At 40.6% G+C, this 21,950-nt stretch overlaps 1 protein-coding gene across 1 annotated transcript in view; it reads left to right on the top strand.

Annotated features, from left to right (window-relative positions):
• The window catches only part of CATSPER3 (cation channel, sperm associated 3), a 95,794-nt gene that overhangs the window by 1,449 nt on the left and 72,395 nt on the right, over positions 1 to 21,950 (top strand). The window lies entirely within an intron of this gene.

The following is a 21,950-nucleotide window of genomic DNA, read 5'->3' as shown; positions in this document are numbered from 1 at the left end:
ATGCCCTAAAATATAATACTTTTAGACTATTCTCTCCCCCATAGACTTCAATGCCGTAAAAATATTTCATCCAGTTTTTCTCAGAGACTAAGTTTTTAAAGCTTGTTTCTCACTATTGGTCTCTCCAGTGAATAAGGGACGTAAATGTCTCGACTGATGGATGACTTATACCTCAGTCTCCACAACCCTGACCAGAACTAGGTAATGCCTGACTGCTCCTTCTGACTTCTCTGAAAAGGATCATGTCAGAGTGTCCTAGATAGGGTGGAATTGTCTAAAAATGTTCCATTCTAAGGAAGACCCTCAACCAGGTGGATTGACACAGTGACTGTTACAATGGATTCTTGGGTGTCAGGGAGTGTGAGGATGGCGCTGGATAGAGCAGGGTTCAGATCTTTTGTTGACAGGGTCATTATGAATCATACTTCATGATATTTAACAACAACAACAAGAAGAAAAATGTGGAACAAAAGTTACAGTCAGGAAAAAAGGATAGGCATATGGACCTCTAAGTCACCCTCTGTGGTCCTTAGTCACATGGTTAGGACTGAACTCATTCCCATGACTTGACTTTCAGTCAATAAAGTAAGTAGTAACATGATTGAGGTCCTCAGTCCTTAGAACAATCAGCCATATAAGGCCAAAATGGCAACATTCTGTCAGAGATAAAGCCCAGAAGGCAGAAAGACATAAGGATGAAGGATGAACTGCGATGATAACCGTGGAGGAGGGGGGATGGTGACTGTGGAGGAGGGGGGATGGTAACAGTGGAGGAGGGGGATGGTAACCGTGGAGGAGGGGGGATGGTAACTGTGGAGGAGGGGGATGGTGACCGTGGAGGAGGGGGATGGTGACCGTGGAGGAGGGGGAGAGTGCTGTTGCATTGTAGGGATTGTCACAAATCAAAATATGTAGAATTGTTGATTGAAAAACCAATTTGCTCCGGGGGGTGTGGTGTGGTGTGGTAAATTTTAACTGAAATTGCTGTGAAAAGTTTTTTATAAAAAGAAATACTATATGATTAATTTAGTAACTGCATTTCTAGATATTTTTCCTCTAGAAATAAGACCAGTGATATGAACAGACATGTGCCTACACACATTCATTACAGAAGAGTTCACAGTAAGAGGCAGATAAATTGAATGGTTACACAAACTATGATACATACACACAATGAGAATACTCAAAACCTCTCAACTCATTGCCATTATGCTGGAACTGACTCATAGCTGACCCTTGGGCAGGTTTTCAGGGGCTGAAAATCTAAAGGGAGGACATTGTCCACCTTTCTTCTGAGGAGCCGCTGGTGAATTCAAACCACCTGCCTTTGTGTTGGCAGACAATGGAATACTTTCTTCTCAGTGTTAAAGAATAATAATGACAATTTGAATCACTTCATAATGCAGATAAAGCTGGAGGACATTACTAAAGTAAAATAAGTCAATCATAAAACATAAGTATTTCATGAGAGCATTATTATGAAAAGTCAAGAAAAGGTTTACATATAGAAAGAAAAAAAATGATTTGATGTCTACTAATGATGATATGTCTTGGAGAGGGTGTATCCAATATGCTTTTTGGAGGCAAAAATGATGGGGCTTCACCTCACACACTTTGGCCATGTTGTTAGGAGGTGCTATTTCTTGGAGAAGGACATGATGCTGGGACGAGTGGAGGGTCAGCAAAGGAAAGGAAGACCCTCAACTAGGTGGACTGACACGGTGACTGCTGCAATGGGCTCTTGTGTGTTGGGAAGTGTGAGGATGATGCAGGATAGAACAGGGTTCAGCTCTTCTGTTCACAGGGTCGCTATAAGTTGTACTCGAATCAACAGCACCTAACAACAACAACAACAGTGATGATAGGAGAGAAAGAGAGAAATAATTAATGGTTCTCACTGCCATTGAGTCAGAGTTGCCTCTGAGCTGACTCTCCAGAGGTGTGCAGAGACTGTAAATTGCATGGAAGAGATTGCTCATCTTGCCCGTTTTTCTCTGTTGGAGCTGCTCACAGACTTGAATCACAGAAGTAACCTATGGGTTAGCAGCAGGACTGCTGCTGGACTCAACTCCCAGGACTCCCTACATTACCTAAATACCTATTATCAGTAGTGCAGGGAAAGACAATATTAAGAGGAAGGAAGCACAACATGACCAATGGCAAAGAAAAATTCTGAGAGGTACACAAGAGTAAAAGACAACAAAGGTAAATACTATTGCATACACAATGCTTCAACAATAGTAATGAGACTATCTGTTGTTAGGTGCTGTTGAGTTGATCCTTATTCACTCTTGATTTAATACCCTTGACCAATACCACAGTTTAAAGGCATCAACCATTCTTCTGTCACCCTTATTCATTGTCTAACTTTCAGAAGCATAGGAAGCAAATGAAAATACCATGGCTTTAATCAGGCACACCTTAGTCTTTAAACTGACATCATTGCTCTTTAGCACTTTGGAGAAAGGTCCTTGACAGCACATCTTTCAACTTTTTGGCCACTGCTACTAAGGTGCAAAAATGACGGGAACAGAACATCAATAGGGAACTGCCTGAAATTCAAGCTGGATTCAGAGCAGGCTTTGGCATGAAGGGATATCATTGCTAATGTCAGAGCTTGACTGAAAGCAGAGAATATCAGAAAGATATCTATTTGTGTTTTATTGATTATGCAAAAACATTTGACTACATGGTTCATAACAAATTCTGGCTAACATTGAGAAGAATAGGAATGCTAGCATACTTAATTGTGCCCATGTGAAACCTAGAAATGGACCAATAATGGCATGCACAGAGAATGAGGAAAGAATATCTACAACAAGATTTAAAAGCATGAAAAAGACCAGATTAACTGGGTTGTTAGAGATGAGCAGAACTCCTTGAGTGGCTCTTAGATGCCTCTCAGGTCTGGAATTGGACTCAGCCTAGCGAGGAAATTTTAGCCAAACAATGATCTATAAAACGAATGTATCAGGGATAAATGTCTTTCTCAGTGTAATCAATCATATGAGAACAAAATGACAGAATTTTAAAAAGAAGAAAAAAGCTCGGAGAGCAGGAAAGAAGTATACGAATGGAAGCAGGGAGCCCAGGGAAGAAGAACTGGAGAGTGTTGTTACATGAGGGGATTACAGTCAACATCACAAAAACAAAATGTGCATAAACTCTTGTATGTAAAACTAAACTGCTCTGTATATTTTCACCCAAACTACAATACAAAGAAAAAAGGAAATGATAAACCTGCGACTGGACAGTGGAAGAAGGACAATAGTTTTTATGCAGTAGCAAAGAACTTATGTGAATTATGTTTGTCTCTTTGGTCAAACTTGTAAGTGATGAACTTGGATATCTGACAGAGGATATTTCTAAGTAAGCTCTCAAAGGGACTATGTGGTTCATCCTTGCCACTTAGAGTAAAATATAAGAGGAAAGAGACAAATTTAAAATTAACTGTGTAAGTTGTTGGGGTGTAAAAAAAATGGAAAATTCTTCTGTATAAACTAAGGACATGTGTTCTAGAGTGTTCACCAAGTTCATGGCTACACAATATGTGGTTAGAGAGATGAAGCCTGTGACTGATGACTTTAATTCACTGCTACAGTAGAAAAATCCATCACCTTAGATTGAAGGGGTCATAGCCAGGACAATTTCAGTAACTTGTAGTTCTATTGGCAGGTAATAGATCAAAGGAGGCAGATCTGTTGTTGTCCAGTGACATTCCTGAAACAGCTTGGAGATCAGCAGAACTTTTGGAAAGAGCACAGGAAGAAGGACCTGCTTGATCTGAAAGCTGGACAGTGGCTAAGAATGACAGAAGAATCGATGCCTTTGAGCTGTCGTGTTGAAGATGAGTGCTGACTATCTCATGGACTGCCAAAAAAACAGGGAAGAGGAAGAACAAGGAGCAATGGCAAGCGTGGTGACAATCTGTGACACTCTGAGAATTAAAAACTCGATGCATTTTGTAGCAGCTGCAGTCTGCTGCAGAGATCCCAGGACACACTGGATGCTGTGGAGAAGAGTTTGCTCCCACTGTGAGCAGGTGACCAGCCATGAGGATCTGCCCATTCCAATGGAGAATCCTTATAAGGAGCCCCTTTAAAAATGAGTCTAGTGTGGAAAACGTGTAGATTATAAGAATGTACAGCTTTGGTCCCAGTTTACTTCTCCATTTACTGGGTGCATATATGGAAGGCACATAACAGATCTTTCTGGAAAGAAAGAAAAAGAAATCAGGAAAGCGATTAAGAGGGCTCAAAAATTGGGATTTATGCCAGTTACACACAAGGAACCTGCATATCTCAAAGATCCTAAAGTTTGTAGTATCAGATCTCGGGAATAAATTATGTAAGACCAAGAAACTTAGTTTAGAATCATCATCATCATCATCATCATCATCATCATCATCATCATCAGATGACAGATGTCTTGTAGCCAGAGTGCTTGTTCCTTGGAGGCAAAGATGAGGAAAACTCGTCTCATGTCCTTCTAGTGCATTTTTGGGAGAAGCCAGTCCTTGGAAAACTAGATCATGCTTGGAAAGATGAAGGGTCAGTGAAAGAGAGGAAGATCCTTAACAAGTGGACTGACAGTGACTATCAATGCACTCAAGTATATCAGAGATGATGTGGACGGCATGGGATAGGACAAGGTTTAGATCTGTTGTTCATAGGGTTACTATGAATTGTGCTTGACTTAATGGAACTTAACAACAACAGCTTCCTAAACTGTGAGAAAATAATTTTTTTTCTTTGTTAAAGCCATCTATATGAGGTGTTTTTGTTACAGCAACATCAGGTAACTAAGATGTGTGTGTATGTGTGTGTGTGTGTGTGTGTCTGTGTACACACACACACACACACACACACACACAAAGTGAAGAAGACTTGAACACTTGCTGGAGAAGATCAAAGACTACAGCCTTCAATTTGGGTCACATCTTAACATCTAGAAAACAAAAATCCTCACTAATGGACCAAGAGGCAGCATCAAGATATATGGAGAATAGATTGAAGTTGTCAACAATTTCCTTTTACTTGGATCCACATCAACATCCATGGCAGCAACAGTCAAGAAAGCCAAAGACCACCACAACAAGATAAAGGTAAATAATCCAGTTTAAAAATGGGCACAGGATGTGAACAGACATTTCACTAAAGAAGACTGATGGCTAACAAGCACATGAAGAAATGTTAAAAATCCCTAGCTCTAAAAGAGATGCAAATCAAAACAACTATGAGATATCATCTCACCCCAGTCAGAATAGCAAAATTTAACAGAACAGCAAGCAACACATGCTGGCGAGGTTGTGAAGAAACTGGAACCCTTATTCACTGTTGGTGGGAGTGTAAAATGGTGCGGCCACTGTGGAAGGTGGTGTGGCGTTTTCTCAAAAAGTTGAAAATAGAGATATCATTTGACCCAGCAATTCCACTACTGGGAATATACCCCAGAGAGACCATAACTGACATGCACACCCATGTTTATTGTGGCTTTGTTCACAATAGCAAGGAGTTGGAAACAACCTAAGGGCCCATCAACAAACGAATGGATAGAGAAACAAGGATCTCATGCAATATTATTCAAAATGGGTGACCCAGGAGGACATTATGCTGAGTGAAATATCTCAGTCACAAGAGGACAAATACTGCATGGTGCCACTGTTGTAAAACAGGACTGACCTTGGGGTTGGGGGGAGACTGAGAAAGATGAGATAAATAATGTATACTGCATTGAAACAGATGAGGGAGAAAACTGTTTAAAAGGGATATGTGATTAGGTATTTTTGTCATGACAGGAGTCTAGAATGAAGGCTGCATAGTGGAGTGGACCTGGGGGGAGGGATTGTAAAACAATGAAAAAATTTTTCTTTTACTTTTCAAAGAGAAGAGTGTACTGTGGGGGAGGGGTGGTCAGGGAGAAAATGCAACAATGAACGAATGGAAATTCAAAGTCTCTGTAAATTTTCATTGAAATTAATTTTTTAAAAAAGAAAACAAAAAAGAAATCCAAAGACATATTGCATTGGGGAAATCTGCTGTCAAGGACCGTTGCATAAGGCCAAAGAGCAAGAATGTCAGCCTAAAGAATAAGATGTGCCTGACTCAAGCAGTAATATTTTCAGTTGCTTCCTATGCATCTAAAAGTCGTACAATGAATAAAGATGACAAAAGATGAATCAATGCCATTGAACTGTGGTGTAGGCAAAGAGTATGGACTATACCATGGACTGACAAAAGGACAAACCTGTCTTAAAAGATGAGTGCTCCCCAAAGCTTACTCTCAGTCGTATTCTACTTGATGGAACTTAACCACTGCTAAGTAAGACTAGTGCTGTTATATCTGGAAGAACACTCTTCCACTTTGTACATCACTCTTTGTCAATGTGCTGTATGAATTAAACTGGGTTTTCTGTGATACTGAACCATGTGCCATTGGGGTATCAAATACCAGAAAGGTTTCCCAATGTGGACAGTGTTTGGTGGAGCTCCCAGTTGTAAAACAGGTTTGGAAGCAGGAGTAGCATCCACTTCCTAGACCATGTGCCTCTGGAAACTCTATGAACTTGGTGAAACGATGATAGTTGTGGAAAGGCCTTAGGTCTTTTGTTCACAGAGTCACTATGAGTCATGCTCGACTCAACAGCAATCAACAACAACACAACAATACAACAATATGAATGATATTCTTGATACCTTCCCACAGCTTATTTGGACTTTGTTCATTAGTGTTCAAGGCCTCAAACCTATTCCTCAGTTGATTTTTAAATTCATGGGAGATAGACTCAAGGTCAAATTTTTATTCCTGTGGATATGATTCAACCTTCTTTAGTCTTAATTTGAACTTGCATATGAGCAGTTGGTGGTCTGTTCCACAATCAGCGTCTGGCCTAGTTTTTACTGCTTATATTAAACTTCTCCAACGGTTCCTTCCACAGATGTAATCAGTTTGATTCCTGTGCATCCCATCAGGTAAAATCCATGTGCATAGTCTGTGTTTATGTTTCTTATAAAAAGTATTTGCTATGAATAAATCATTGATTGTAAAAAAAAAAAATGAGTGCTTCCAAGAGGTTTGGATGGTGAAACTCTCTCACTGACTTTGGGCATATTTTCAGGAGGAACTAGCCCTTGGAGAGAAAGACATCATCTGGGGAAAAGTAAAGTGTCAGTGAAAGAAAAGAAGATACTCACAGTGAGATGAATTGGCACAGTGACCACAATTGGGCCAGAGCATGACAGAGACCATGGAAACGCTACAGGACATGGCAGGGTTCAGATCTGTTGTTGATATGAGTGGTAGTCGACTTACTGGCACCCAACAACAACAACAACAACATATGGAATCAAAAGGACAACAGTAACTTGAAAGAGCACATAGAAAACTTAGAGGGCAGTGAGTTTAGATTATCTGGGGAGAAAAAACTGAGGAAGGAAGGATGACAATGGTGGCACAATTTTAAGAATGTTCTCAGCACCAGTGAAGCTGCCCTGTAGAAATGGCTGCATCACTATGTTTCCTCCTGTGTACAGCAGGAACAGCCATTAAATCAGTAATACATTCTGTGACACACAATTCTACTCTGAGATACTTGATTCTGTCTGAATTGACTCATCAGCAATGGAAGAAAAGATTTCATTTTCTACGGCTTTTATTGCATTCCTTTGTTACAACAAAATGCCAGAAATTTATTTTCTCTGTTCTAGCAGGCTAGAAGTTCTAATTCAGATTGATAAAACAATCCTATCTTTGAGCATTTTAGAAAAAGACTGTCTTTTCCACCTGCTGGTAGACTGAGAGTTCTTTGGCTTGCAATTGCCACATGCTGTGTTTCTTGTCAATTTTCACATAGACTTTCTTCTTTCTGTCTGTGTCTGTGTCTGTGTCTTTCACCCCCTGATTTTATCAGGATGCTGTTCATCTTAGATTAAGACCTAACTTACTCAAATGGCACCATGCTAACTGCTAACAATTTTTTTTAATTTTATACTGATTTATTTACAAAGTTTGAATACATTGTTTTTCACAAAAGATCCTTCCCATTTCCTTCAGCCCACCCACCCATCGAATTGTGCAACCCTATGATTAACATTTTTGAAAGCTCTTATTTCTCACTAAGGTCACTCTCATAAGTAGCAGGAGGTAAGACTTTTGGACAACACAATCTAATCCAGAAGAGTTATTGTTTGCTGTTGTGAGCTGATCCTCCAGCTGGTTGTCAGAGGCGGTTAATCGCACAGGAGGGGATTGCCCGTCCTTCTCCTGCGGAGCAGCTGGTGGATTAGAATCTTGTACCTTTCCATTGGCAGCACAATTCCTTATCACCAATTATTTATAAGGAAGCCCTGGTGGCCTAGTCGTAAAGAGCTGCACTGCTCAGCTAGAGAGCTGCAGTTTGAATCTTGCCAGTAACTGTTCCCTGTCTCTCCACAGGGGCTGTAGTAACACCAGCAGCAACTAGAGAGAAAGATGGGCAGTTTCCCTTAGTGTGATTTACAGGCACTGAAAGCCCACTGGAGAGTCAGCTATGAGGGCATTCTGTCTGACTTGACAGCGGTGAGTGGTTGAGGTAGTGTGGCCCACATCAGGAAGAGGGTGAGGCATCTCGTTCTGGTTGCCTCACTTGCCCACTCACCCATGAGAAGATGGGGGGTATTTCAGTAGGCCCTGGAGAAGCTTGTCATCTCTGACTCCTTGTTTTCCACTTGCTTAGTTGGAGCTCCATTCCCAGGCTCTGTGCAGCTGGACACCCAGCGAGCCCAGCGTGACCGTCAGCTGTGGCTGACTGTGCAGCTGTAGACACTGGGAACAACTGGGCTCTTCTCTGCTGCTGCCAGCTGGTCATCTTTCCCTACCCCTCCATGCAGCATGAACACGTTAATTATTTTAATTTATTTTAATCTTCCTGTATAAATCCTTCTTAAAAGTGTGCTTTGATGCTTAAAGGGAAGGCACAGAAGTGTATGTTGGGTCCCACGAATGCCTTGCTACTAGAGGGAACTTAAGTAGCCCAGATGCTATTCATTTGCATGTCTCACAGTGTGAGCCCGCAGAGGGCCTGCTCGTTGCCCCACAGCCTTAGACACCAGCGTGGGCAGCAGGTGGAGCCAGATGGAGAACTCATAAAGGCCCTTGGGGATGATGGTTCAGGAAGAAGGCTGCAGTGGGGGGTCATAGGGCAGGAACCCGGGTGCCTTTAGTGGGCATATGACTGATGGAGGCGGTAACAATTTTAGGAGAAGGTGAGATTCCTGAGGAAGAGAAAGGTTGAGAAAGATTAGTAAGATGAAAGTTTGAATTTTGGAGACATTAATAAAATGAGCTTTAAAGCTTTGCTTTATCGATTTTAAGTAGAGAATTTGAGTAGATACCGTATCATTTCCCAGTCCAGTAGATTCATTAATTAGAAGAATATTTTCATGCTGGGAATGGTTGCATACAATTAACATATTTATTATTTTAATTATTATTTGAGTTTACAAAGCAAACTGGTTTTCCTTTCAACCTATCATTGACATTTTGTTTTATAACGTCAATAGGTACAATGTAATCACACTTTCTCCCAGTAACTCTACTTTCCATTAAACCTAGTTTATGGTTTCCTATCTTCTGGGCTTGACCCCAGAGCAAAAGCTATTCTTTTGGGGTTAGATGGTGTGTTCTAAGGAGCGTGTGCCTCCCAGCTTATGTTGTTGCCCTTACTGTTATTGTTGAGTCAAGTAGGGTTCATGGTGACCCTATGAACAACAGATCTGAACCCTGTACTATCTTGTTCCAACCTCACAATCTCCAACACACTCAAGCCCATTGCTTGCTGCAGTGACCATGTCAACCCACCTGGTTGAGGGTCATCCTCTCCTTTGTTGTACCTCCACCTTTCCAAGCATGATGTCTGTCTCCAAGGAGTAACCTCTCCTAGCAACATGCTGAAGTATGAGAGATAAAACTTCCAAGGAGCACTCTGGCTGTACCCTCTTTGAGACATATCTGTTTGTTCTATTGGCAGTCAATTGAACATTCAGCACTCCTCTCCAACACCATCATTCAAAGGCATCAACTCTTCTTCTGTCATCCTTGTTAAATGTCCAGCTCTCAGATGCATAGCAAGTGATTGAAAAGACCATGGCTTGAATCAGGCACACTTTAGTCCTCAAACTGACATCATTGCTCTTCAATAATTTGGAGAAGTCCCTAACTAGAGACTTCTCCAGTGTCATACGTGTCCTGATATTCTGACTGCTAGTACCAAGTGTATTGATTGTGGATCCAATTAAGAGGAAGATGTTGACACTTTTAATCTTTTCTTATCTATCACAGTGTTACCTATTGGTCCAGTGATGAGGATTTTTATTTTTACTTTTTACATTGAGACACAATCCATATTGAAGGCCACAGGCTTTGATTTTCTGCAGCAAGTATTTCAATGAAGTCTCTTCCATGAAGAGAGAAAAAGGTCATTAAAAAGACAGAGGACCTCAAAATCTACTACACACAGCTGTAGTCACCAAAACAGAATGGTACTTGTACAATGACAGGCACATAGACCAATGGAACAAAATTGAGAATCCAGAAATAGACTCAGCTGTCTATGGTCAACTGATATTCGAAAAGGAAATCAAATCTATCAAATGGGAAGATGACAACCTCTTCAACAAACGGTGCTGGCAAAACTGGACTGCTACCTGCAGAAAGCTGAAACAGGATCCACATCTCACACCATACACAAAAATCAACTCAAGATGGATAAAACCATAAACTTCTTAAGAGACAAACTGGAATCAAGCTTAGAAGACTTAGTCTACTGTATAGAGATACTGCCAAATACAGCCAGAAATATACAATCTGAAGAGGATAAAACTGATGAAGGGGACCTTCTAAAGATTAAATTTCTGTGCTCATCAAGAACTTTTCCCAACAGGGTGAAAAGAAAACCTACCTACTGGGAACAAACATTTGGTAATGCCAGCTCAGAAAAGAATTTCATAATGAAATATGAGATTTACAGAATATTCCTGGCACTCCAAAGAAAAAGACTGATAACCCAATTAACAAAATGGCAAAAGGCATGGAAAGAAAGTTCACAGAGGAAGATACTTGAATGGCCAACAGACACATGAAGAAATGCTCAAAATCACTGGCAATAAGAGATAAGCAAATCAAAACCACAATAAGATACCATCTCACTCCAGTTACAGTGGAAAAGTTTAACAGGACAGTAAGTAATAAATGTTGGAGAGGATGTGTGAGATAGGAACTCTCTTACATTGGTGGTGGAATTGTACAATGGTACAACCACTCTGGAAGACAGTTTGACGTTTCCTAAAAAAATTGAACGTAGAAATTACTTATGACCCAGCTATTCCACTGCTTGGGATATACCCCAAGAAAATGAGAACTGAGGCACACATGGAGAATTGTACAGCAGTGTTCACAGCAGCATTATTCACTATCACAAGAACATGGAAACAACCCAGATGTCCAACCACAATCGAATGGATTGAGAAGTTATGGTACATTCACGCAGTGGAATACTATGCAGCATGCATGAGCTATAATTTTGTAAATTATTACCTAACTTGGGAGGGACTGGAGAGCATTATGTGGGGTGAAATAACTCAGTCTCATAAGGACAAATATTGTGTAAAAGCATTATTGTAGAATGAGCAAAAGGATCCGGGGCAGGTGAAGGGTGGATGCAGAGGGGTGAGGATGTGCAAGGAGGGGGTGAATTAATCATGTGGTCTCACAATTTGATAGGCATGTTAGGGAAATGGGAAGGAACTGGTATGAAAAACAATGTATTAGAATTTTGCAAATAAACTACTATAATGAAAAAATACATTACATAAAAAAAGACAGAGAAAGAAAAAACAAAAATGGATGACAAAAGTTGTTGTTGTTATGTGCCTTCGAGTCACCTGCATACAACAGCCTTAAACCCTGCTCTATCCTGTGCCAATCTCACTGTTTCTGACACACCTTCCTCCATTACCCCAGTCACTGAATCAATCAATCTCATTGAGGGTCTTCCTCTTCAGCACTGTCCCTTCACCCTCCCAAGCATGACGTCCCTCTCCGAGGACTAGTCCCTCCTTAAAACATGTCCAAAGTATGCCAGATGAAGCTACAGAATCTTTGCTTCTAAGAAGCAGCCTGGTTTCACCCTCTCTGAGACAAACCTGTTTGTTTTCCTAGTTGTTGTTGTTATGTGCCATCGAGTCACTTGCGACTCATAGCGACCCTATGTAAAAGAACTCGAAACCCTGCTCTATCCTGTGCCAATTGCACCGTCTCCGACACACCCATCCTGATTTTCCCAGTCACTGAATCAATCCACCTCATAAAGGGCCTTCCCCTCCTGCGCTGTCCCTCCACCCTACCAAGCATGATGTCCTTCTCCAAGGACCGGTCTCTCCTTACAACATGTCCAAAGTATGTCAGACGAAGCCCCAGAATCCTTGTCTCCAAGAAGCAGCACAGCTTAAGGAAGATGGAGGGAATACACAGAGTCACTGTATCAACATTACGAGCTATGCATCAGAGAGTTGGAGAGTGAATAGGGATGATAGAAAGAGAATTGATGCCCTTGAGCTGTCGTACTGGAGAAGAGTGTTGAATATACCATGGACTGCTAGGAGAACAAACAGTTTTGTCCTGGAGAAGGTGAAGCTTGGAATGCTCCTTGGAGTCAAGGATTCTGAAGCTTCTTGGAGAGGGACATCATGTTTGGGAGAGTGGAGGGGTAGCACAGGACAGGAAGACCCTCAATGAGATGGATCGATTCTGTGACTGGAGTGGTGGGAATGAGTGTGTTTGAGACGGCGAGGTTGGCACAGGATAGAGCGGCATTTAGAGCTCTTGTACATAGGGTCGCTATGAGTCTCAAGTGACTCGATGGCACATAACAACAACAACAACAACAACAACAACAACCATATACCAGGAGCTCTGGTGGCCTAGTGGCAAGAAACTGCTGCAATCCCAAAGGCGTAGAGCAGTTGATGACCTCAAACCCCGTGCCTTCAGGATTGCAGCACTACTTCTTGTCACTAGGCCACTAGCTGCTCTGTGGGAGAAGGCTGGGAAATCTCCTCTTGTGTGATTAAGTAATCTCCTCCTTGCCTCTGAAAACCCACCAGAAGGTCAGTTTCGGGTCAGTTCTGACTCTACAGCATACAACCACCACCACCACCACCAAATACCAATGGTAATGGCATATAACCAAAAGCCAATGGTAATAAAGGAAGAAGTTCAAGCTTTACTAAAGGCATTGGCAAAAAAAAAAGTCTCAGGAATAAATGAGATGCCAATTGAAATGTTTTGAAGGACAGTTGCAGTACTGGACATGCTCATCAGTCTATGCCAGGAAATTTGGCCTACTGACTGAATGTGATCCATGTTTGTTCTCATTCCCAAGTAAGGTGATCCAATAGAATGTGGAAATTATTGAACAATATAATTGATATCACATGGAAGCAAAATACTGATGAAGATCATTAAAAAAACGACTAGAGCAGAGTACATAGAGAACTGTCAGACATTCAAGCTGCAGTTAGAAGAGGTGATGGGATCAGGAATATCACTGTTTGGTGTCAAGTGTATCCTGGCTGAAAGCAAATACCAGAAGAATGTATGTGTGTGCTTTATTGATTATGTAAAGGCATTGGCTGTGTGGATCATAGCTAACTTTGAGAAGAATGGGAATTTTATAACACTTAATTTGCTTACTGTGAGAAAAGATTGAGGGAAACCTGCATGGTTTAAAATTAGGAAAAAGATGTGCATCAGGGTTGTTTCTTTTCTCCAAATTATTCCGTCTGTGTGCTGAGCAGATTATTTAAGATTCTGGACTCTATGGAGAGGAATGTGGCATCAGAATTGGAGGGAGAATCATCGATAATGTTTGTTATGCAGACAAAACCTTGCTTACTTTGAGTGAGGAGGACTTGAAGTACTTGAAATTCCTCTTATAGACCTGTCTATTGTTTGGCTGAAGGTTAAGCTACATGGGCAAGGTTTTTTCCAGATTGAAAGATGACTAAAGGCCTTCAGGGCCTTAATTTTAGGGGTTCCACAAGTCTCTATAGGACCAGAAAGCCTGGCAATTTTTATGTTTTGAGTTTTATTTCCCATTTTTCTCAGCTCTATCCGGGAACTTCTACTGTGATCTTTTTAAAGAGTGGCCATCTATGGTAACTGAGCACTACATAGCTCTTCTGATCTCAGGGTGTGGACATAGAGATGCACATACCAGTCTTTGGAGAAGGATATCATGCTTGGAAGAGCAGCAGGTTAGTGCAAGTGAGGAAGACTGTTTTTTTTTTTTTAAATTTATGACTCTAATGAAAGTTTGCAGGAAAGTTAGATTTTTTCTCATTGTTGCATATTTTCCTCCCCACTCCCAGTTCACTTAAAAAAAATTCATTCATTGTTGCATAATTTCCTTCCTTCCTCCCTCCCAGTTCACTTTGGTATGCCCTTCTTTTTCTGGACTATTGTCATACAAATAATGTGTAATTGTTGCAGACTGAGGGTAAAGTATTTTTATAATTATTAATAATGAGACAGACTACCAGGAATGATATAGAACAGAGAGTGTGTGAAAAACAGGGGCCAGCAGTTCCCATGACTGAAGGTCTCAAGCCATGCCTCTCTGGGTATTTATTGAGAATCATAAGGAAGGTAAACAAAAGAAAATCATAAGGGAGTACAAAACAAAAACATGAGATCAAGGAGAAGTCTTTTGCAGATAAGGCCAAGTTCCTCTTTATGCTTATCTCAGGAGAGAGGGATTCAATTAATACAAACTAAGAACTATGTTGACTCTTAGGGAATGCCTTAGTGTCACAAAGCGACCTTCCGCTTGTGTTAAGCCTCCCCTATATTGTGATAATAGCATTTGGTTTATTATTCATATTAAATTTGATATTTGGCTTCCCTCATATAATCATACATTCCTTTTAAATGGTTCTTTCCTTTATCTGTTTCAATACAGTGTTCATTATTTTTCCCCTCTTTTCTTTGTTTCCTCCCAACCCCCATGCCAGTCTTATTTTAAAACAGTGGTGTTATACAGTATTTGCCCTTTTGTAACTGAGATCTTTCACTCAGTGTAATATCCTCCTGGGTCACCCATGTTGTGTAATATTTTATGAGTTCCTTGTTTTTCAGTGCTGCATAGTATTCCATTGTGTAAATAAATATACTATAGTTTTTTTCTGCCCATTCATTTGTTGATGGGTACTTGGGTTGCTTCCATCTCTTTACTACTGTGAGTAATGCAGCAATAAATGTATCTGTTTGGATGATAGCTCTGGTTTCTTTAGGGTATATTTCTAATAGTGGAATTGCTGAGTCCAATAGTATTTCTGTTTTAAACTTTTTGAGAAAGTGCCAGGCCACCTTCCATAGTGGTTGTACCATTTTCCATTCTCACCAGCAGTGAATAAGGGTTCCAATCTCTCCACATCTTCACCAGCATTTGCTATTTGTTGCTCTGTTGAACTTTGCTATGGTTATTAGGGTGAGATGATATCTCATAGTTGTTTTGAAAGAGGAAGACTCTTCCTTTCTTGCATGAGATGGATTGACACACTGACTGTGACAATGGGGTCAGGTGTGTCAGAGGTGGTGAAATTGACTCCAGATGGGGCAAGGTTCAGAGTCATTCATCATAGGACCACTGTGAGTCATAATTGACTGAATGGCACACAACACAACATGGTCCTTTCTGTCCATTAGTCTTTTGGATTAATTGCTTCTATATATCTTCCCTCTTCTTTGTTCTGGAAGTGAAAAGGTCAACAGCTGCACCTTAAATGGGTGATGCTTGTTGTTGCTGTTATGTGGTGTTGTTGCTGTTGTGTGCTGTTGAGTTGGAACCAACCCATGGCTGACCATCCAGCAGATTTTCAGAGCTAGTAAATCACACAGAGGGAGACTGCCCATCCTCTCACGGAACTACTGTTGGATTGCAGTACAGCTTCTTACTATTAGGCCAGCAGAACTGTGTGTCACTGCTGATAGGTGTCATCAAGTCTTCTATGACTCAGCAATCCTATAAACAACAGAGCTGAACCTTCCCCTGTCCTGTGCCATCCTCATCGTCTCTGTCTTGCTGAGGCCCGTTGTGTAGTCACTATGTTAATCCATCTTGGTAAGGGTCTCCATCCCTTTCACAGACCTTTGCCAGCAGGTCTTTCTCTAAGGATTGATTTCTCCTGAAAATATGCCTTCAGTAATTGGGATGACATTTCAACAACCTTGCCTCTAAGAAGCATTCTGGTTGTACTTCCTTCAAGACAGATTTATTTCTTCTTTTGGCAGTCCATCATATATTCTATACTGCACATCAAAGGCATCGGTTCTTCTTCTGTTATCCTTAATCATTTTCCAACTTGCAGATATGTACGAAGCAACTAAGTACATTGTGACGGGGGCCAGGCCCACCCTAGTTTTTAAACTGACATCATGGCTAGCGCACTTTAAACATCCCAGTCACTATTCGCCAAAGGAGGATGTAGATCATTGTTCTTGTGGACTGTATTATGCTAACGGATCTTGATGTTTCACAAAATAGGCATACACTTGTTTTGGAATACTGCAGAAATTAGGGGTGGAAGCAGTGGTTGCCTCCTTTTTATGGCATAATAACTTAGACTTCCAGAAAATGAACTGAAGTAGCCACTGACCATTTAATATAACACCAGCCTGCCACAGATTCCTTTGTCTTCACTTGCTTTAAAAGCCAAAAAAGCTAGGAGAAGGAAGGAGGAGGGGAGAATACATTAATACTCAGAGTTGAACAGAGCAAACAATTCTGTTGCTCTTTAAAACACTTACAGCACAGGGGCTCATAACGTACTTTCTATTCAAGTGGCTCCTGAGTACACATCCCATGCACCAAATTAGCCAGCACCAAACATGTATAATCACTTTTTTGCTCAGATACCTCAGACTCATCTGTATATTTCCTTATCTTTCAAGGCCTATTCTGTATTTTAGACTTTTAGTTCTTGTTCTTAAAACATTCTTTCATTCCTTAGTCCTGGACTTTCAATTCCTATTTTATGTTCCTTTTATGACACTTAATAATCCAGAACATTATTAAAGATCTTTGTCCAACAGAAAGTGCCATAGTGCCAAAGGGGGTTAATTAAGACTTGGGCTGAAAAAATAAAGGTTGGTGGTTCAAACTCCCTAGCTGCTCCGTGAGAGATAGATGTGGCAGTTTGCTCCTATAAAGATTTATGGACTTACAAACATTATGAGACAGTTCTCTATCTTGTAGGATCATCACTGTAGGTTGGAATCTAGGGAACAGTGGGTGGATTGTCCCAATGGGCATTTTTGAGGCAGTAAAGGACTCTGTCTGCCCTGTCTTTCTTGGCTCCCAGCTTAAACTGTTATCTTCACAGTACTGGCTGCTCTATCGTCTTTGCTGACCTGAGGCTCTCACAGTGACCTGGGCAGGGAGGATTGTGGCTGAGCTCTGCAGGGAGCCTCTCTCCCCTAGAGGCCTGCGGGAGAGTAACAGGGCCTGGAATGTATCAAGGGTGAGCTCATAAAAGGAGGATTCCATCTGTGGACCTCTGTTGCCTCTCAGAATCCAGACACCAAGGAAATCTCTAAGCAGAGGTTTTCTGTTGAATGATAAAAGCAGAGGATAAAACTTGAGAATCTGAAAAATGTCTCAGACTTTGAGCCGATTGAGAAGCTTATCTATTTATCTGTTTGATTCTAAGACTACCATATATCAACGAATTAAGAAACTCAGGTAGGTCATACTCCATCTCTACTGCTTGCTAATAAATGTGCTAAGGGTGCCGTGGATATCAGTGCTCCCTGGGCCTCTGTGGGTGCTCGTCCGGCTCACAAGTTGAGTCCTGGAAAATCTGGTTTCTATGATGAGTGAGGACTGAGCCAAACATTTTCTTTCTTAGGCTTAGTATTACTGACTGGATGTCTTCGTTATCTAATATTACTTTAACAGAAATACCCCAAATGGGTGGCTTTAATAAAGAGAAATTTATTTTCTTATCATTTAGGAGGATTACTATTGTCATGTGCCATTGGGTTGGGACTGACTCGTAGCTGAGTCTCTGGCAGGTTTTCAGAGACAACAAATCACACTGTAGTATGATATAGTCCTTCCTTCTCCCCTAGAGTAGCTGGTGGATTCGAACTGCATGACTTTGGATTTTTAGCACAGCTTCTTATCATACTAGGCACCATAGCTTCCTTTTAGGAGGATGGAAATCGGAATTCAGAGTGCTGGCTAGAGAAGCTTTTTCTCTCTGTTGGATATAGAGGAGGAGATCTCTACCTTGAAGATCTCCAGAAGATCTCCATTTACCTTGGCATCTGTCTTACCCTCTCCCTTCTAGGTTGTTTTTGTATACTGTCGAGTCAGAACCAACTCATAGCTAACCCTCCAGAGGGCATGGAGTAGCTGGTGGATTCAAACCTTATGCCTTTGGGACTGCAGCACAGTTTCTTACCACTAGGCCATCAGAGCTCCCTCTCTTACAGCATCTCTTCTTATATTGTTGTTCTTATATGCCATTGAGTTGATTGCGACTCATAGCAACCCTATGCACATTAGCTCTGAACTGTGCCCTATCCTGAGCCAAACTTATCATCTCTGATGGACCTAATCCCATTTCTCCAGTCACTGAGTCAATCCATCTCATCCTGGGTCTTTCCCTACTGCACTGACCTTCCACCCTCCAAGCATGATGTCCTTCTCCAAGGACTGATCAGAAAGTATATGATATGGAGCCTCAAAATCCTTGCCTTCAAGGAGCAGACTGTTTTCACCCTCTCCAGAATAGACCTGTTTGTTCTTCTGGCAGTTTATGATATGTTCAGTACTTTCCTCCAGCACCACAACTCAAAGACATCAATCTTTCTTCTATCATCCTTAATTATTGTTCAGCTCTTGGATGCATAGCAAGTGAATGTGAAGACTATGGCCTGGATCAGGTGCACCTTAGTTTCCAGACTGACATCATTACTCTTCAGTACTTTAGAGAGGTCCCTTACAGCAGACTTTCCCAGTGCAATTCATCTTTTGATTTCCTGACAGCTGGTGCCAAAAGTGTTGATGGTGGAGCCCAGTGAGCTGAAGTTACCAACAATCTCAATCTTTTTTTCATCCATCATGTAGCTGCCAATTGGCCCAGTGGTGAGAATCTTTGTTTTCTTGATGTTGAGCTTCATTCCATATTGAGGACTACAGTCCTTAGATTTAAAGACTTTACTATCTTCATTGCCATCGACTTGGAACCAACTCATAGGCTTGCAGAGATTGGAAAATACAGGAGGAAATTTTCCATCTTGGTTTTGAAAAGCCATTGGTAGATTCCAACCATCAAAGAGACCCCACTTTTGGATTAGGAATGTAACACCCTACTCACAAGGCCTTTGGAGCTCAAGAGAGTGGTTTAAAATACACTGTATTCTGAACCAGTATTGCCTCATGAAAGTAACAGAGATCCCTCATTCCCAGACGGGATTATAATCAGGGCATACTCACTGAACCCACTGCCCTACAGTTTTGATCCTCCATCTGGTTCCTGAGGCTGTAAACTTTTTAAAAATTTTTTTCTTTTGTTTTGGTTTGGATACGAAGTTCATATACATTGTGTTTCACACTACCCTTAACTCACATTATGTTCCATACATTCCTTTTCATTGTGTTTTATGAAATTAATCCCCTTTATACTACAGAGACTCTACAAGAAAAAGACTCATAACTCAATTAAAAAATGGGCAAAAGACATGGAAAGACTTTTAACAGAGGAAGACATTAGGATGTTCAACAGATACATGAAGAAATGCTCAAAATCACTGGCAATAAGAGAGATGCAAATAAAAAACTCACAATGAGATATCTCACCCTAGTGAATGGCAAAGTTTAACAGGACTGCAAGCAATAAATGTTGGAGAGGATGTGGAGAGCTTGCAACTCTTATATGCTGTTGGTGGGATTGTAAAATGGTACAGCCGCTCTTGAGGGCAGCTTGGCTTTTCCTCAAAAAGCTGAACATAGAAATTCCATAAGATCTAGCTATTCCATTGCTAGGAATCTATACCCAGAGAATTAGAACTGAGACACAAATGGAGATTTGTACACCAACATTCATAGCAGCATTATGCACAGTAGCAAGAATGTGGAAACAGCCCAAATGATCAACCACAATTGAATGAATTGAGAAATTGTGATACATTCACACAATGGAATATGACCCAGCACTCAGGAGCAACAATTTCTAACATTACTACATAACTTGAGAAAGACTAGAGAACATTATGCAGAGTGAACAAATCCAGTCTCATAAGGATGAATACTGCATAGGATCATTACTGTAAAAATAGAAGGGTAACTAATAAAAAAGTGTATGGGGATCCAAGGAGGGAAGGGATGAGAGTAGAGGGATGAGAATGGGAAGTAGAGAGATCATAAGGTTGCACAATTTGGTGGGTGGAGGGCGGGGTAAAGGAAATGAGAAAGATCCTTGGGAGATCTGGAAAGATGGAGTAATGGTGGGAATAATTTAATGGGGATTAAGTTTATTATAGAACATAATAAATGAGAATGATTATATGAAACAAAATATAAAATAAAGTATAAAACAATGTATACAAATATAAAATAAAGTATAAAACAATGTATACAATTTTTATATGCAAACCCACAGAAAAAATTAATCACTTTCACTATCCAAAATAAAGATATTAGCTGATACTTTGTCATATTTTGTCCCAATATTTTCTTTTTCTTTCCAGTTTTTCCCAGTTGAAATAATTTTGAGTAGAGAATTAGTTGTATTTTATTTTACATTTTTAATAATTTTTCTCCAGGTAGAGCATAAGCATTTTTCTAAATAATCAAAGTGCATAGACATATTTTGTTGTTTGGTGCCATTGGGTCGTAGAGACTCATAGCGACCCTATAAACGAAAGGCCTGAGCAAGACATATTTTAGTATTTGTATAATATTCTACGATATGATTATGCCATAATTTACTTAACCTGTCCTTTTCACTAGACTTTTAAATTGTTTTCAGATGTCTTCTATTATTAACAGTGCTGGGATAAACATCTTGGGCTAATGTCACTATTTACATATCAATTGTATTCTCTTGCCATAACTTCTTAGAAGGGAAATTTCTAGTCAGAGGATCTGAACAGTTTAGGAGCTTTTCAGCAAATCTGTGGGGAGTTTTACAATTAGAATTTATAAGAATGTCTCCGTTTTCTTGTCAGCACTATTGTGTAAATATTTGCTAGTTTTTAAGTAAAAATTATCTCACTGCTGTGGCTTTGCTTCCAAATCGTAGTGCCTCCCTGTTGGATTTCTGAGGCTGTAAATCCTAATTAGAGAAGACTGTTCCTCTTTGTCCTGTAGAACCAGTAGTGGAGATGGTGCAGTTGAAAGGCATGCAATCAGTACTGCTTTGATTAGCAGCACAACGTGCTGTTTCTGTGTACCATAGAGTCGGAACCAACGGCCTTCTGGCAGGTTTTCAGAGGCAGTTAATCACATGGGAAGAGATTGTCCATCTTTCTCCCATGGCGCGGTTGGTGTCTTGAATCCTGTGCCTTCGGGATTGCAGTGCAACTTCTTGCCACTAGGCCACCAACGCCCCCTTCAAAACATGCTACAGAATGGTTTTATTTAATCTGTGACTCCTTGATTAAGGGTGCTATGAAGCTTTTTCTTAAAAATTTTTTGCCATTTGTGTCTCTTTCATGACTAAACTATTTGCCTGTTTTTCTCCTACCATATTCAGGGTTTCTATCATTGATTTGTAAGAGCTTGTGTTGTTGTGAGCTGTGGATTTTCAGAGGCAATAAATTGCAGGGGATGAGATTGCCCATCCCTCTCCCTTGGGGTACCTGGTGGATTTGAACCACGTTCCTTTAGGACCGCAGCATAGTTTCTT

This window comes from Elephantulus edwardii, unplaced genomic scaffold, assembly GCF_000299155.1.
Source record: "Elephantulus edwardii isolate Elephantulus edwardi_28Jun2011 unplaced genomic scaffold, EleEdw1.0 scaffold00064, whole genome shotgun sequence".
Lineage (NCBI taxonomy): Eukaryota > Metazoa > Chordata > Mammalia > Macroscelidea > Macroscelididae > Elephantulus > Elephantulus edwardii.
This window is presented reverse-complemented; position numbering and strand designations above follow the sequence as displayed.